The sequence below is a fragment of the Meleagris gallopavo genome, chromosome 2 (genome assembly GCF_000146605.3).
Source record: "Meleagris gallopavo isolate NT-WF06-2002-E0010 breed Aviagen turkey brand Nicholas breeding stock chromosome 2, Turkey_5.1, whole genome shotgun sequence".
Classification (NCBI taxonomy): Eukaryota; Metazoa; Chordata; class Aves; order Galliformes; family Phasianidae; genus Meleagris; species Meleagris gallopavo.
This window is the reverse complement of record NC_015012.2, coordinates 6388025-6393404: the sequence shown is the minus strand read 5'-3', so window position 1 is coordinate 6393404 and position 5380 is coordinate 6388025. Positions and strand designations below refer to the sequence as shown.

The following is a 5380-nucleotide window of genomic DNA, read 5'->3' as shown; positions in this document are numbered from 1 at the left end:
AAAAAAAAGCAACAACTCAGATGAGCTGCCAATAGTTTTGTTTTCCTCTTAGTCTACAGAGAAACATAAGGCATATCTATAATGGTAATAATAATAAGTAGAAAAAGTGCCCAGGGAGCTCTGTGTCAACACAGACAGCAGGTTCTTGGCATCAGCAAGGATTGTTAAAAGGGACAAAGGATATTTTCCAAACCCAGGATGCCAGAATTCACCTGGTCCATCCTTGCCCATGCAGGCTGCATGTCTTCCTTCTTTCTGCCTGTACTCAGAGTGGCATTTGCCACACCTGCAGCTTGTTTTCTCCTTTGTTTGGTGAGGCACCTGATCCTTGCTCCACTTGGCTCTGCTATCCCACACGGTTCTCCCAGGGCTGTACTTTTCTCCTTCCCCACAGCAAGGACTTGGCAAATGAAGAGGACCCCTACAGAGCTGAGAGCCCCAGCCTACTGCAGCAGTCAGGTGTTTGCTGGCGATTTTGGGTTGCAAGGTTGGAATCACTAACCATGGTGATTCAATGGTTAGTGTTCAACAATAGGTGGTTCCATGGCTCTATATCTATATCATGTCTGGGATGTCGCTAAGCACATGAAGATGGCACCACTGCAGAAACACTGATGGAAAAGGCAGTCACAGCTTCACTGAGGCAGTCTCTTTACACATGCCCAAGTGCAAGGATAACCTGATTGCTCTGATTTGCTTTGGAATGATTTTCTACTGCAAAAAATTATCTAACTGGGTTCATCAGATGTTAGCTGCAAAAGTGCAAAATCTTTAGAACTGTATCATAGGTACAACTCCATTCTATCCAAAACCCTGAAATGCAATTAAATGAACATATTTATTTTATTTTGTTATGCATTTACATTATAGATTTCTCTTTCTATGTCTTGTTTAGATTATAAAAATTATCTAAGTCTACACATATACAAACACATGCATGCATACACAGGTATAGGCATGCATATGTATGTATATATGTATACAGATGTACGTACATAGTGTATATATATGCATATATGTGTATGCATATATGCATGCAGATGTGTTAATATGCATATGTATATACACATATATAATGTATATTCATATAGACTTGTATTATGTATATGAATATACATGCTCTGCATCTATAAATATATATTTAGATATATAAAATGCATTCATCTGTGCATATCCATATTTATACACCCACACACATATATATGTACGTAAATCCATCTGCCTGTGCTGCATGTATATCCATCTGTCTGAACACAGTGGGCTGTATAAAGGAGCCCAAGTACCAGAGCAATGCTCGAGGCACTGAGAGCCCCACAATATGTAACTCAAGGCTGGCTCTGCTCCCAGGCTGGACACATCAGCACGTCCACTTGGGCAGAGCAGAATATTATCACTACCATGCACTATAAGCTACTTTTATTACAATTCAGCTCTTCTTTTAGGTGCTTTCCTGCAGATCCTGCTCCTCCCCTCTGCCTTGATGCTCTCCCTGTGCTCCGAGAGAAGCACATGGAGGGCATGATGATACCCTGCACACTCGACTCCAAGTGGAATGTCTCGATGTGGCAAACTGCAGGAAAGATGTGGCATTTGGGATTGATTTTGCTCTGGTTTTGTGGACTGTGAGCACTGTCTGTAAACCAGGTCTGGTTATTTGGCACAAAGCGCTGATAACTGACGCAGTCCTTGCATTGAGCTGGCATATAGCGAAGATCTGCAGAGGAAAGAAGGGACATTTGGAAGGAAAATACTTATCCTTGACATTGTGTGAGAGTGAAAAAAATAAAGTGGTAGCTTTGTAATTCAGAGTCTCTGTAAAGTCACTGGGAGCCTTCCAAAGGGCTTCAATGAGGGCAGGATTAGTGTCCCCATCCCAATATCTACATAAACTTTATAGTCTTATGTGTACTAGAGTGGTGAAGCCTCTGCTCTCCTTTAAGTATGCTACAGAGTCTTATCTGTCCAGAATAAACAGTGCAGCCCAGCCATAGAGACAAACCTGGCCATTCTTTGTCTGGGAAGGTGGTGCCAATAGAGAGGGGGCTGTCCTTGAGATGCTGTTGATAACATGATCCATAGAACTCTTGGAATACACCATACGTCCCTGTTGCTGTGTGCACTGACAAAACCTTCAGCATCCCTTTTGCTTCAGCCTCACCCATCTCACACATTGCAGACTGAGCATGACGAGCTGGAATGATCCCACACTATGTGCCACAAGGAGTCCTGAGGAAAATAAGATCCCCCACTCATGCTTTCCTATCCCAAAAACTGCTCTCCATAAGAGCCCTCCATAAGTGGGATTAGAGGCATCACATTGACTGCACCCCAGTGATTTCTGCCAAAAAAACCACGCATCCAGAAAAAAGATGTGGCTGCTTGAAGAGCAGGGAATTGAGTCTTGTTTGTTTGTCTCCTTGCCCATTTATCAGCCCTGTCACTCTTCAGCAGCATTGAAACTGCTGCTCTGTTTCATCCGACTTGAGTATTATGTCCCTAACATCTCAGTAAAATAGGTGCTGACCTGAGGAAGACACATCCAAATCAGTGCCATTGCTGAAGGAGAGGCTGCACCAGGAACTTGGCTACAGGAGCAGACAACCGATGAAGCCATAAAAGCAAGAGCAGTAAGGTTGCCAAAGGAATACTTTGCAAGTTATGGTGCTCACTGAACTTAACTCCAGTTCTTCAAATTCCATATTCACCTTGCTTCCCTCTCTTTAAACTCCCATTTCTGTAAATCAGCTATGATGTTACCTACTGTGTAATTTCTATTTGCAGCCCTCCTCTCTCCTGGGGAGTTGCTCATAGATAACTGTGTGTGTCCCATTAATACATCAAAACTGCTAGAAATCCAGTGAGCAATTCAGCTCACGAGACAACTGTCTAAAAGGACCTGGATGCAGCCAGACATATACTGTGCCAGGAGCTCCTCCTGACCAGCAGGAGCACAAGTGATACACAATGAGAAATCCTCCCAAAAATTCTTTTCTCAGCAATTTGAGCATATGTTGCTCCAAATAGGTACAAGGAACCCATCACTGTTACAGAAAGAGGCACTTTTATAAAGTGGGGTTTTAAGAAAGAAACGAAATGAAGAATAAACTCTGGAGGGAGTGATGCTGCAGAGGTCCCACCAGCCTGCAGATGTCCAGGCTGTACAGTAGGTAGCAACAGACATACGAAATCAAAGCAGAAAAGGGAAACAGAAATGCTACCCCAAAATGGCACACGTATATTCATGAACACACTTACAGATGTAACATAAATACACAAACGCACTCAAGCACATATAAAAAACCCACTGAAAACCCTAAGGATGCACATGGGCTGGTCTTCATTAGCATTCGCATAGAAAAAAAATATTTCCCCCTGTTGTTCCTGGACAGTGAATCACAGCAGCGCTTTTTGCAACTTCTTGAAATATTTTCAGCATGTGCTGTCACAGCTCTCCTATGCACACAGGGAATTATGGAAATACCGAAGACTGATGGAGCTGCCAGTGCAAGTGGTGGCACACTTCTGCCCAGGCCAGGAAACAGAAGATCATTTCAAACTTAGGCTGGAAATTCAGATTCTGTCCAAGCCTTTGGAGAGCAGATGTCAATTATGAATCACATGATTACTCTGGCATATTTCTCCTGGTTATACTCATTGACTTAGATAAGGTATCATTTTTCATCTACAAAATACATTGCTTATACAATAAATAAGATGCACAGTACCACAATAAATATTCAGCATATATGGTTTGTGCATTATAGTGGTCCTGGTAGACTTGCAGCAGAGCAGTCAAGGCTGAATTGGTATTTTCATTATGAAGGCTGATAATTCAAGATCAGTAGCAAAAGACAATGAAATACCATCTGCTCACACACAAACAGCTTTTACAGAGGGGTTTAAGGTCTTGATGCAAGCAGTTCTGCATAGAGGGCAAAAAAGAGACAGCTCTTAAGACATGGCCTCTCTCTGACAAAACTTTACCTGATTTGTTCCTGCTTAGAAAATAGTTGATGTTTTTCTAAATCTCCAGCTCCTGGAGCCAGAAGATATGGTGAGGACCAGAGCTGGTGTAGAAGATATAAAACGAAGTTACCTAGATGTCTCTGGGATAAGAAAAAAGCTGGTGAATGTGAGCTCTCCAGTTTAACAACCCAAATGCAGAAGGGATGTCTGTGGCCTTCAAAAGTCTTCTCTAACACACTCAGGCTCCTTCACACCAAGGACAAACACCGTTGCTCAGTGCTTGCTGAAGGACTGGACGGTTTGGGCTGGGGCTGGTGCTGACCTCTCCAGAGGTACCAGTAGCTAGAATCAGGTCTGTACCCATTCCCTTATACCAGCCTTCAGGGCTAGTTCGGGTATAGCATATCGCATACTTCCAAAGATCTGACATCTTCATTCCAAAAATTAGCATGTCTGTAACCAGCACAGCCTCTTCTCCTCTTCAGTGCTATTTCTGCTGCAGCTTGTACATCACGGGGTGACCAGAACTCAGTGACACGCTCCTGACCCAACTATATGACTGGCTTATCCAAAAGCTTCACAGCATTTTGGGGGCCAACCTTTACCTCCCCGCTCAGCTTCCATCAGCTAAGCCCACCAGGCAGAAGCTGCGTTTTGCATCAGAGGCTGTAAAAGAGCAAGTGGGAGGTCTGGAGTTAGGTGGCAACCTCTTCTTTCAGCACAGCTGCTTGCAGAGGGCATGTCTGTTTACACCTTGAACTAATCACAGTGACAACCAGCAGTGAAAACCTGGATGTGGGGAAATCCATGGGAATTTTGCCCAGACTTTTCCCTTGAGCTGTCACACTCCATGAGGAACTCACGTGGTTCAAACGCACTCCTTCTCATATGTTGTACCTCTCCTTCCTCTGGTGAAATTCACGCATCTGAACAGATTCCAGATCACAGCCAGCAGGCAGCCAAGCATCTTCATGGTCTTAGCACAGAGGAAGGATGGCAGTGATGCCCGAGGGCACAAACACAGGGTGATGCCCACCTCTGCAGAGGTAACATCTCATTGCCTGCCTTGACATCTCTAACAGGTGACTTTGTTCGGGTCTCCAACTTCCCCATGCTGGCTGGTGCTGTGTTTATGATAAGTATTATTTGCACATCATCACAGCCTCAGCTCGGCAGCTCTCAGAGTCTGTTTCCAAAAGAAACTGTCACAGGCAATAAACACCAAAGTAACCCCACTTCCAATTTAATTGTTTTCTCAAAATATCACTAGCAATTAGACTATATTAGCAACAGATTGTTTGCAGTAGCTCGCTCTCCAAGTCCAAACTGGTTTCTTTCTGTGTTAAAATCACACAAAACATCTGAAACTAGAAAGTACCTAGGTTGTTCTTTTTGTTGTTGTTTTTTGTTTTTT

The 5380-nt window shown here is 43.4% G+C and overlaps 1 long non-coding RNA gene across 5 annotated transcripts in view; it reads right to left on the bottom strand.

The window, feature by feature from the left end:
• Positions 1-5380, bottom strand: part of LOC104909502 — a 157067-nt gene that overhangs the window by 14301 nt on the left and 137386 nt on the right. The gene's annotated exons all lie outside the window — the stretch shown is intronic.